At 41.8% G+C, this 13,115-nt stretch overlaps 1 long non-coding RNA gene across 1 annotated transcript; it reads left to right on the forward strand.

Annotated features, from left to right (window-relative positions):
* Positions 1 to 296: 296 nt before the first annotated feature.
* LOC128138790 (uncharacterized) lies at positions 297 to 12,734 on the forward strand. The gene is made up of 2 exons (XR_008234151.1): positions 297 to 9,241; positions 11,114 to 12,734. It is a non-coding gene; the product is annotated as an uncharacterized LOC128138790 (long non-coding RNA).
* The last annotated feature ends 381 nt before the right edge of the window (positions 12,735 to 13,115 follow it).

Below are 13,115 nucleotides of genomic sequence, written 5' to 3' on the forward strand. Positions count from 1 at the left end.
CAGCAGCCGGCGGGATGCGGTCCCTTTGCAGCAGTCAGTGGCGGGGCATCCCGTCGGGCAGCGCCGATGAAATATTCAGGAGGGCGGCGGGGTCGGGCCGCGGCTCCGTCGTGCGCGGGGGCGGCGGGCCGTCCCCGCTGGCGGGTGGCGGCGCGGTGCGGCGGCCCCAGCCTCAGCGGGCGGCGGGCCTTGGGCGAGCCGCGGGGTTTAGAAACCTCCCAGGGAGGGGCGGGCAGGCAGGGACCTGGCAGCAAAGCGGAGAGGAGGGGCTGGGGGGCCAGGGGAGGGGTGGGCGCGGGGCCTCAATTAGCCTGATGGGTCTGTTGGCCGTGGGAATGAATACCTTCCTGGGAGGGAGACGCAGACTTCGACAGAGGGGTTTGCAGGTGTTTCTGTACGCTTCAGAGGCTGGAGATAGGAGTCCTTAATGCGGGTAGTGTCTATACAGGCTATTTCATGTGGTATATCCGACACAAAGCTGGTTTGTGTATCCACATTTATTAAAATATCTAATACACTATGCCTAATGTATATAAAATAACCTTATTGTGTATTTACACACGGTATTTGAGAGCTGAGGTCTTTCTCGCCCCACGTCCTCTCGGTACTTGCTTGCTTTCCCCCCTGCCCTGCTGCGGTCTCTGCCGGACGAGTTGCCCGCTGTGGCAGGCAGTGTCAGCAACAGGGGAGGCTGAGCTGGCTTTCAAGGAGGTAATGCTACTAAAGTAGGCAAAAGCAAACTGCTCAGCTCTTTTTCAGAAGCGAAGGTGACAGCCAGATGGGTTCCTTAAGTATTGCTGAGCAAATTATTTTTTTAATCTTGATTTCTTAAAGAAATAAGGCATATGCAAAATTGTATCCCGTGTGCATTTGCATGTGAGTATAAGGGAGTAATTGTGTTGCTGTTTGCTTGCTGTTGCTTGATTAGTTCTGCACCCCATAAATTTTGGGCCGATTTCAACCAAATGAAACAAAGGGGCAAATTTTAAGACACTAATTCTCAAAGAGATAACATTCCCTGTAAGTTCTGTGAACATAGCTGGGCAGGGGAGGAAAGAGGAAAAATACAAGCATTAATATTGAAATGTCAACATTGGACAGAGAGGTTGTGGCACCGTGTTAGGAACTGAATGCCTAGGAATTGGAAAATCCCTCTTTCAATCAAAATGTATATTCCTGTAGGATTCAGTGGTGTCCAATAAGGAGCAAATCTCACTTGAAGCCTTTCATGGTAGACATGCATATTTCTCTTCTCTGTGGATTTTCTGATGCTCTGTTTAAGACAAGCCTGAAGCTTTGGTATGATTCAGTTAAAAAATCTTGACAGTCATGAGGTGCAATTCCCTAGGAAATGAGGCTTCATATATGTCACTGCTTACAAAACTATTGGTCTTATCTACACTTCACTTACCCTTTGTATAGCCAGTGTGCTTAGACGCGCCTTTTTCTGGCTTGTGTCATGAACACGTAATTTCTCTAATACAGAGCTGAAAAGCAGCTCCTTGAGGCTGCAGACAGTTAATGAATGCACGGAGGAAATGATTTATAGTGTAGGCTGAATTACATCTTACGTACTTTGCTGGGACTAACTCTCAGCTGGACTGTCTCCTTTGCTTCTCCAGCATAAAGTACTAGGCAGTTCTTAAATATGAATTTGCTTGTGGAAGCAGCTCCCGGTAAGGATGCAGAGACTCTCACTTCATATTGCTTCTGCCTTAGTGTTATCATCAATAAATTTCTCAGACAGCTTCTTTGGAAGATGAGGCTCATTGATCTACCCCTTTACCGTGCCAGCCATAATGCAGTGTTTTTTTAAGACTCTTTTTGGCAGCCCTCTTTACCTAAGTTGAAAACTTGAGTTTGCATAGTTTGAATTCTTTTGGAATTTTGTCTTTGACAGCGTTGACAACAGCATCCGCTTTTAACTGAATATATTGTCTCACGAACCCAGGCTGAATGAAATGGGACCCAGCCTATCAATTCCAACTGTTCACCCTGTCTGTTTGTTGCCTGGGGGTTACCGCTCTTGCAGCAGGCGTAGTTGCATTGCATGTGAAGCAGGTAGTCTGTGCAGCTTGCAGGCTCCCACTATGCAGTTCAGAGCCTGTGCTGATCTGTATTACTATTTTGATCTGTGAAGTGGATTGCCTTTATGCATGACTCAGCTTCCTGTCACGGTAGCTGCCACCTCTGTGAAGGCTGAACTGGACAGATGCCTCAGAGTGGTGATCTCTTCAGCTGTCCGGCTTCAATCTGTCTGCATTTGGGGCTCAACGTCCTCAGATTCAGCACCTGTGAATGTAAAATGCTGGGAATGAAGTACTATGAGGCTGAAATGGAGAGGATAAAGAAATGATTACAGAGAAACTTAATTCATTGCTTTACCTGAGACTTTATCGGTATGAAAGCACTCTGGGTTAACTCAGTTTGGAGATTAGTTGGCAGCTTCTCTTAAATTAAAAAGAATTATTTTTTTAATTCAACAAGAAGAAAAAGAATCTCAAAGAATATTATGTAAACCCAAATACAAATCATGAAGAGGATACTACTGTGTTCATTATAAATCATACATCAAAATTATCCTGTTTCATGTTGAATAACAGATGTTTTAAATTTTTTGTTTAGGAAAATGTACTACTTTGGAAGTGGTATTTTACAATCAGTGTCTGTATTTGAGTCCCAAACTAGTTATGTGGAAGCTGCCTGAGCAGAGATTCTCATCCTGTAGAAAAAATGGCAGAGCATTGCCTGAAGGCATGATCCCCAAACTTTCACACTGACTTTACTGTACTTGGAGCAGATCTTTAGTGTATGTCATTAAAGTTAATGCAGGAAGTATCCTTGTGCTGAACAGGAATAAAACCAGATCTGTAATTCTGCAGTGCCTTCATATAAACATGGCTAGTAGCTTGATCCTGAAAAACCATAAATCAGTAAAGCGGCAGGGAATCTTTACTGACATGTATTCAGTATACAGATTTTTCCCTTTTATCTGAATGTTTCTTGGGTTATCATTCTGGCCTCATTTGCTCCAAGTTCAGATATATTTAAAGGAAGCTACAGAATGCATCCCTTGGTAAAACACATGAGTAAACCCAAGTTGTTCCTGATGGCCTGATCCTGCTGTAATTCAGACAGAGTAGTGTTTTACTTCTTGAGCAGTCCCACAGGAAATGGTAAGACACTGGAGCTGTGAAGTATAGCTCAGTAGTCCTGATCCAAATCCATGGAGAGCAGTAAAAAAATGCACCAAGTTGTTTGTCTTAAACCCAGCATGAATAAGGGTTTGCAGTTTACAAACAACTTTCTGAGACATGTTATTCTGAGTTGAGTTTTGTGTAAAAATGAGCATTATAGATCAGCTCTAATTGTCTGAAGAGCTTGGAAAGTAACCAGAGCGATACGCTATAGGCAGTGTTGTGATACGAAGTTAACTATGAGAAACAAATTTATTCTGTCTGCAAGCTAAATTTCTGTTCTTGTTCATACCTGCTTTAATACTTTAATACTTATTGTGGGGTGTGCAAAAGTGCTCAGTAGTGGTTTAATTTCAGTCTCGCTGCAATCAGTGGAGACATACTCAGTAATTTTGTTGCAGGCATACCCGTAGTTAGCACTTTTGGAAATCCTATACCAAGTATGTGACAGGGTCATAATAGCTGAGGGTTTTCTTTTTCATATCTTTAAAGTATTTTGCCCTGCACTAAAATATACCCACTGAGGTATGACCTAGGTACTTAAAATACCCATCAGTTCTCCTCAGGTGTTTAGAACCTGGTTCTGCCAGGGGCTGCATGTTCAGCCTTCCTATTGTCTTCTTTCCAAAACGGTAGCTATTTGTAGGACTTGGGAAGGCAAAGATTTAAGATCAGGTCAAAAATCAAAGTTTAAGGGTCAGCAAATTGACCAGCATCTCCCCTTTCACATAGAAGCTAAAGGAGTCCTGTGTGGAATTAATGTCTTCTCATTGAATACTAACTTTGAGTGGTTTTTTGCAGCTCCCTAGCAAGTTGGCCCAGTTTTAGGAGCAGGCAAAGCAAGGCAGTTGCCTAGAGCGACAGACGAAAGGAGGCAATAAAATCCCATTTTAAGCAAGAAAGTGACCCTGTGACTCTGTGCCTGTTTCTGCCTGTTTAATGAGGACTTGGTGCATTCCCCAGGCATCATTCTCCCCAAGCTGCTGGGGTGCTGAGACTAAGCAATCTCCTTACCACAGGAACCATGGCCACAGTCCTGTTGTTTGAACATCCCATCTATTTGTTCTTGTCTCTGCTTCAGCTTGCTGCTGCTGATACTGAGGGGAGAAACTTTCTGTGCTTGTTCTCTGCTCCTTTTTCTTGACAGTGCTGTATTACTATTGCTGGGGTGGTTGGATTGGCAGAAGAGCAGGGGCAGATGTGCTGAGACTAGAGAGCTCACAGAATTCATGCTTCACTAAAAAAACCCCTGTTATTATTATCCTTGCAAATTGGGAATGACAGGCTGCTGAGGCTTACTGAGTTTATATTTATGTCAAGAAACTGATTGCAAGAAATAAGAGATGTCTTAGCAAATCTTACATGGGTACTGGGTTCCTGTAAGGATCTTTTACAGCCATTTCAGGGCTCAGTTAACTCTACTTGATGTAACTTCCATTTTACACCCGGTTTTGAGTGCCAAAAATGTTTGTTTCCTTCCTTCCCACCCCCCCCGCCCTTCACTCCTTGTGCTCTGACACCTCTAAGCTTTTGGGATGAATCTCTTCTGTGCTGTGAATAGGTTGCTGTATCAGGCTTTGCCAATAGAGTCGAGGGTAGCCTTCAGTCTCACAACATGGTTACAAGTTGTAACAGAGAACCTGTCCGCAATGATAGTCATTTTGCTCTACTGCTCTTCAGAGGAGCTACTTGGAGCAGCAGAGTTTTGTGAGCTGACTGCAAGGTCTGAGAGATGACACTATTGCTTTGCATTAGGTTCACAGTTAGGTTTATCGTGTCATCCAAAGGCATACACTGAAAGCATTGGTGGGTCAGCCTTCACCACACATCAGGATCCTTAATAGCAAGGTAGGAAATGTATATGGATTACAAAAAAAAGACAATCCAGTTTCATCATAAGTAATAAGAATTTGGAAAGCATATTACATTTCATTAGACTTTGCAACTTTAGTCAATCACTGTGTCACATTAAGAGGAGATTTATGGGAGGCATATTATCCCACATTGGCCCACTGGAATGTTATTACACTTTCTCTGAAACCCCTACATTACTACATCCAGAAGAGTATGCTAAACTTTGGTCTCATAAAACAAAGACAAGTTTGAGTTTTTGTGTTTTTTGGTCCAGGAATACATTTTTCCTGTGGGTGAGCCTGTAATGAAATTCTGGTAACTTCTCCATGTTCTCTGTGCAACTTAACAATAAAAAAGTTGGCTTTTGAATATACAGTAGTGGAATATGTGTTAAGCCTTCAAACCACATCACTTTCACAAGTGCTAAGGAGGGTACTCCAACCTGGAATAAGATTTCCAAACAGAGAGGTATAAGAACAATCCTGGTTTTCACGAGCTGCCAAGCAATGTAATTATGCACCTATACAATATACAGTTTAATTTATAGTTCAAGGAAAACAGGGAAGATAATACTTCCAAGCTGGTTAGGTTTGTACCTTCGTAAGCACAGTGGTACTTCATTCTCACCTCCAGGTCCCAGTCTTACTTGCCAGCTGGTGTTGGCACAAGGAATTCTACTTTATCCTTAAAACAGTGCACCACCAGGAATCTGCCTTAACACCTGGAATGACAATGGTCTGGAAATGGAAGAGGTCTGCATGTTTTTTTTTTATTATTTATTTTTTCTTCTTTTTGAGCTTCTTTAGAAATTTTCTGTTTACTTTGAAACCTAGCATGGCAAACGTAGCCTTTTCTCTTAAAATGTTTTAAGTGGCTATACCACGTCTGTATTTTTATCTCATGTCACCCTTGATTGAAAGGTTCTTCGCAGCTAAAATAACATGATGAAGGCATGGAAATTATTTTTGTCTTAGTTTCTATCGGAAGCTTAAAAGAAACCTGTTTCTTCATACAGAATTAGTATTCTTTTGCACACATACATGTAGATGTGTGCTCCCCAAGGATAGGTGCATACACACATGTACACACACACACTCAAAAGACACACAAGGATGTATGCATTGCTAAATTCACACAGGGAGTACGCAATAGTAAGATTTCCAAGTTAGTCATTCAAATTTGCCCATATAGCTTTAAATTTTACCCTGTTGTGCATATACATTATAGCAATCTTTAATTAGCTGACCCAGTACTCTATTTTACCATTCCTTTACATAACTCAGAGCAGAAAAGAGGGGTGTTCAGTTAATGAACAGTATTCAACTGTTAGTCAGTGTGCATTCGGTGGCATACTTGCAGCTCACTGTTTGGACCCTGTTAGACGACAGCAGCAGTCTTTTTCTCCTGAGGTCTTCTATATTATTTCCCAAGTTAGTAAGTATATAAGCACTTCCAAAATCTGAGTAACACCCAAGCCAGAGAAAGTTTCATTATTGAAGCATACTTGTTCCACTGAAGCACAGGAAAATTAACACCTGAAGTATCTGTTAATTTTGGATGCCCTCTCTGAGATACCAAGGACTGTGTTTTTTCAAAGTAACTGGTATTAGATACCTAGTACAAGACACGATTTTTATCAGTTGTAGCTGAGAGTGTTCAGCATTTTTGTGTTTCAACCTTCAGACTTCCAAGTCAGGTGCCTAGAAAATGAAGAAACTAAAATTAATGACCACCCCTGAAAAATTTAAATTACTTTATAAGCATCCTAGGGAATCTGTGGTGGAAGCCAGGATGGAATGTAATTCCCTCCCCCTCTGGAGCAATGTTCACTTTCTCAGCCATGAAACCATCTTTTCCTGTAATTCCTTGCCTTATTCCTGCACTTCCTAACCTCAGCTAAAAATAAATCAGCAATCTGCTTTGTTTTACAGTTCTGCATCATCTTTAAAGGTTATCCATAGTTGCAACAAAATAGGCAAAATACGCTCCAGTGTATTTCTAACTTACTCAGTAAGCCGTAATTTCCCTCCTCAGGCCACTGTCACAGTCTTCCCACATGCTTATTCTGCTTCCCTAGGGACTTCACCGTACTTCACTCTCCATTTCTTTATCCCATTCAGCTTGTCTTACTCAGTCCTTTTATCTTTTTCCCAGATTCTTGTCCAATGCATCTGTCTCTTTCCACTGCCCACCACCTATTTTTTCCCTCTTAGCTACTGGTCCTAGTCTCCCATTGCACTCTTTTTGTGCAATCTCAGTGTCTCCCTCCCCCCCGCCCCCATCTCTTTGGCCAACCCCTCACTCTTAGCTCATCTGTCCCTGTGTTTTCTAGGGATCATGACTTTGCATAGCTGTTTTGAGCTCCCCTTCTCCCCAGTTCCCCATCTAACTTCATCCTTCCTTTCCCCTCCACCTGCTCTGCTCCCTCCCATCCTGGGGGGGCAGTGGGATGGCCCCTGCTGCTCCCTGACAGACACTTCTCCTCAGACAGTAAAGAGGAGCGTTAGTCTTTATACATACTGGTAGTGGTGACAAGCATGGTAAAGTTCCATATGGTGAGAACATTTGAGATGGACTTAAAAGCTTCTGGGTCTAGAAGTTGCTTATGGCAGCAAAGAAGATACACATTGCACTCCCTCTGAGGAAATGCAATCTGAATACAAACCAGAAAGTAAAGGAGGAGGAGGGAAAGAAGGCTGAGATGTTTCTCTGCGAGTCTGTCCAAGTTTCTGTGCCACTGCTTTTGCATAGATTGTTATGGCAAGTAATCTTGGAATCGTATCTGAAACAGCAATTAGGGAGAGGCTGAGCTTAGCGAGTACGTACGTGTCTGCAGCAGAGTTAAGAGAGGGCCATCTGCTGTGCAGCATTTTATGAGTGTTTTCTTCTTCTAAGTGAACTACACCTGCTGCACATGTGGCCAGTGAATTTTAAATAGATGAGTCAAAATATTCATGCTGCAAGGTTGCTGATGAATAAAGCTTAACAATCTGATTATACGTGTGTGTGTGTGTATATTTATTTATTTGTGCACATTACATGGAAAATAAAATTGCTACTCTGATGTGTTTGTGCTAATAGAAAATGAAGCCATTTACACTCCATTGTTAATGTGATTTTATGGGATTTATTGACATGGCAAGTTTATTTTAGACATATGAAGACCCAGGGGAGTGGGATTATAATAGCAACATTAATTTATCTTCTTAGTGCTAAGGAAGGAAAAAACCCAAACTTGCTAAGCTTTGTTTTACCTGCAGGGGTTCTGAAAAAAGCAGCTGTCACTTTTTTAAGTCTTATTTAGTATATGCCATCATTTTTCATCTGGCTTCTGAATTGATATTGCAGCTGTGCTGGCGGAAAAGGAAGCTCTCCACCTGCTCCAAGTCCAGAACAAAGTACTTAATCTTGGAGACAAGCACTGAGAGCAAAAGGGAGTTTCTCTGCATGAATCTGGTTGTTCTGCCACAGAAATGATGGCAGTGGATTTGTGTCTCTAGTCTACTGTTGCTAATACTGATTTCTGTAAGTTGATGGAGCATGGAGTACCTTATTACCAAATGCCATCATAGACATGTTTTGCAACCATTGCTGTGCCACAGTTGTACAGTGCTGTGCTCTGAAGCGTTATGAAGGCCCTTAGGCAGCCTGAATGTAAAAACATTCACTGAAGAATCATGAAGACAACTATCATCATCCAAGGGTGAATTTTAATTTGAAATAATTTTTATCCCCAAATAAAATCTGTCATTTGGGTCATTGCTTCTGTAAAATGATTTTTTTTTTTTTTTTACAGAAGCAAGAATAGTTTAGATCTTTTCTTGGCCATTAATCATGTTTGGTAAGCCATTTAAATGATTTACTAAGTCTCTTTTATGAGTTATGCATTGCTTATTGTAAAGAATGGCATCGGAGTCTGCCCTTTCATCAATGTAGGTATGTATAAACCCGTAGATCCAAAAATGTTTCAGAGCTCCCAGCTGTACAGTTATATTGAAGGTCGCTGTCAGGGTGAGATCATGTACCAGCTCCTCCTGTGCATTGTTTTCTTGTGAAGAGAATCTGCGTGTTTGGGCTAGATGGGAGCAGCAGCAGGCACCAGACAGAGAGACAAGTGCCCCGACAGTCACCGGCTGCTTACTCCAGGCACCAGCCTCTGGCTCTCTCTTTGCCAAGTATTGCGCAAGCAGGTAAGTGTGCTGAACGTGTGATTTAATATTTCCTATTGGCTGAGCTGCCGATGGGTGCAGTCACTCCTTTTTTAGTTTTCCTGCATAAGAGAGTTGGTGGCTGGTCTTCCAAGAGACACGGTTTTCTCTTGTTTGTCTGGATGCCAACTGAAACTAGTTGGATGGCTTTAAATCTTTTATAAAAATGACTCTCCAAGTAAAAGGTTTGGTTTAAGGTGTCCAACTACCCACGAAAAACCTAAAAATAATAAATCCCTCTTGTTCAGAAATAGAGCTGTTCTCCCACTAGGAGTGCATGAGCTTGCTTTATTGGCTTTTTTGTGGCCCTCTTCTATTGACAGAAGTGAGACCTGGAGATGCTAAGTGACAGTTCAGGTATGTTTGGGGAACTGAACCCCAAATTCTTGAGTCTCTATTGAAGTGACTGAAACTCAAGTTCAGTTCTTACTCTTTTTCTGTTAAAAAAAAAAAAAAAGAATGAAAGCAACAGAGAGCATTTTATCACTCACTCCAAAATTAATTTGTTCATGAAAGCACATAAAAAGCATGGAAGCTGAGGAAAAGCACCTTCCTCCGAGGACATGAGTACTCCTGTTGATTTCAGTAGGAGACAGAGCACAGCTACAGCTGGGATGAAGCCCTCTGCTTCCCGCTAGGTTGTATCTTGCTTGTACACACATAGTTAAGAAAATTGCTAACTCTGAGTCAGGAAGACTGTTCCCTATGGGACAGGTGGGCTAGGACTGTTGGCTATTTTTGCTGCCCACTGTTGCAGGGGGCCTGATCTGCTTCAAGATTGGGCGTATTCACCCCACAAATTCTCATGCCTATATTAATTTTGTGGATTTGTAGTGTTGTACAAAGTGTGCAGGCTTCATTTTGTTACTGGGTGTTGAAAAATGTGTTATGGTGTGTAATAATATGTAACTAAGTAAAATGGATTTCCTTTTAGGTTTTCTTCGGTCCAAATACATGTTATGTATTCTGTTCAAATCACTGAGAGAATTGTCTATTGAATGAGGCATGGTCAGGGTGTCCGGAGACTTGGATTTAACTCCCAGCCCTGTCAAAGTTTCCTGTGCAATGACTAAGCAAGTCAATTAGGCCTAGGTCTACAGAGAAATTTAAGGATATAACTCCAGGTGATCATGATCCTTCTTTGGCTGCTGCTGAATCCTTAGTTCCAAAATTGCTAATTTAGGTCACTCAGCCTTATGGCTTCTGAGAGCCTTTCTCCTCAGAAAATAATTCTTCCCATGGATGTTCAGGAGTCAGGGAGTCAAAGCTGGGGCTGAGGACTGAATAGCTTTAGCTGTAAGTTTATATACATCCTTTCCTCATTTGTAAGCTGTGAGGGAGATAAGATACAAGCCTTAGTATCTCCTCGCCTCACAAGGATACTGGAAGCAGTAGAGATCATGAGGAAAACATAAGAAAGAGACCCTCCAGGTACTACTGGATGTCCTTACAGATTTCAGTGGTTGTGATCCTTAAAAAGGAAGAAATTAATTTAAAAAATTGAAATAATCTAATTTACCAAGTCAGAGTTTGGCCAGGACAGTGGACTTAAATCTACTACTCTTGAGAGGATTGCTTTTGATACTCTCATAACACAAGCACATAAGACGTCATTTAGCTTTTCACCTGGAAAATAGCATTTTGATCCACATCCTGTGCTAAATTCATCCCGTGGTATTGAATCAGTGAGAGTAGATAGGCATTACAAGTTACCATGGCACCTCCTCTGTGATTTCCACTTAATGGTTCCCTTGAAGACCAGTGTCTTTTATGCAAGTACTGAATTTTTCACAACGCTGCTTCCTGGGACGGTGTGTTTGTATTAAGGATTCCTTTTTCTATTTTTGTTTTCAGGTATAACACCGAAACCGAGCTTTTCAGATCGAACATTTTTCTCTGAAGACACAAACTTCATGTGTGAGATGTTACGAGCTCAGACCAGGTGCTGAGGCTATTTGCATTGCTGGGTCTGTCCACCTCTGCAGAGCTGCTTGGCAAATAATGTGGTCACACTTTGGCGGTATTTCAGGAAGCCAGCAGCACAGAGGCATCTTGACATCGGGGTGGCCTGTATTTAGCAATGAATTAAAGTTTCATTCTTCATATTAAGGGTTTCACAGAGGTTGCTTGCTGCTCTCCAGAGGAGATGGGCAGTGGAGCTGTTCAGGAGATAAAAGCTCGCTGCCAAATAATCTGTTGAGCAAATAACTGGCTGTGCCTTCAGGGTGCAATGATACCATGACTGTTCAGACAAAACAGCACTGAAAATGTCTGACAACGGTAAAGTCTCACAAACTTTAATCTCACAAGCTTATTACTCGCAAACTTAATTAGGTATCACAGTGAAATGCATAAACCTGTTTACTTCTACGCTCAGAAGGACTTTTGTGACATTTGCAACAATATAGAGATAGGCGGCACCTTACGGCTGTTATGTTTCAGTCTTGCAGTGTGTTTTCAGGAGGCACTAAGATGGTCAGTGGAGATACTTTTAGGTGTAAAGCTTTAATTTTATATGTATTCTAAGTAAACAGGATTAGGTCTAATTAACTGTAGTTATCTTAATTGTGAATTAATTTGCTATCATACCTATGCTGTAATTAATGTCTTAATGGATACTTACATTAATATTTTTTGGTCCCATCTGCACTGCTTTCCCTTGCAAATAAATATCCATGTTATAGTTAACAAATTAGTGGATGCTGAAGAAGAGAATTGCCTTTTCTTCTGTGGTGCGGATTGATTTTGAAACCCAGAAGTGACAACAGTGGAAGGGCAGGCACTACTAAGTTACAGGAAGTGCATCCATATTCAGGTTGGGTTGAAGGGCACTTTCAAGATCTCTCTCCCAGTTGTCCCTGCTTTCTGGGCTTTGGCTGGCATCAGACAGTAGTCTTGGAGTGCATGAACTGGATTCTTTTCAGGTGAGACTAAACTGAAAGACAAGCTGTAGCATTCAGCCCATGGGGCCAGACAGGAGATAATCTTAAGTAAAATATCAAAACCTGAAATGTGTGTGCTGTTGGTGTCAAAACCTCTGCATCAACAGTTTTACTCTAGAGTGGTCCACGCTATTTGCTAATGTAGACCTAGCTAAAAGGTAGCACAAACTAGAGTCTTTTTCTGCTGATAATTTCCAGGAAACTGGGAACAGAAAATATCCCTCATCTATAGAAAGACAGACCTCAAGATTTGTACTTTTTCAGTAGTCAGAAAAGAAATAGCTTTTTTGTGCATTACTACTGATTATTTAAATTGCACCATTTGAATTCCTGTGCAATTGAAAGATCAGAAATAAGGATGCCAGGAAATAGTTTAATCTGCTGCTCCAGTTTCTCTCTACTGCTAGATAATCAGTTTTTGATGGAAAATGTGGCCAATGTATTGTCTCCTTTATAGTCAGCACTTTTGACTTCTTTAATTTTAGTTTCCCCTGTCCCACTGTTCTTAAAAAATAAAATCACTTGTAATAAAACTTCAGTAAAGGTGCGTTGAATCAGCCCAGCCATGTGCATTGTCCGCTTACAGCTGCGATAAACATACTGGGTGAGGGGGACTACATGATACCCCAGCACATATACACGCTTGTATGCACACAGGGCCAATCCAAATGAATGTTTTCCTGTTTTCTGAGTTGGCATGAGCTTTATGTGTCTTTAAATCACAAGCCTTGGGAATCGCTCTCGTTCTGTGGTGTCTGTCTTGGTACAGCCAAGCATTCAGCTGTGCCTGCAGTTTCCAGAGGAGCACACGACTGAGGAAGAGGAAGACCTGCTAGGAAAGCAAGTTGTGGGAAGTCCAGGCATTCAGGGAAAGAGGCTCTGGACCTGGAACCTCCTTGTGGACTCTGTGGTGA

The sequence above is a fragment of the Harpia harpyja genome, chromosome 2, assembly GCF_026419915.1.
Source record: "Harpia harpyja isolate bHarHar1 chromosome 2, bHarHar1 primary haplotype, whole genome shotgun sequence".
In the NCBI taxonomy this organism is placed as follows: domain Eukaryota; kingdom Metazoa; phylum Chordata; class Aves; order Accipitriformes; family Accipitridae; genus Harpia; species Harpia harpyja.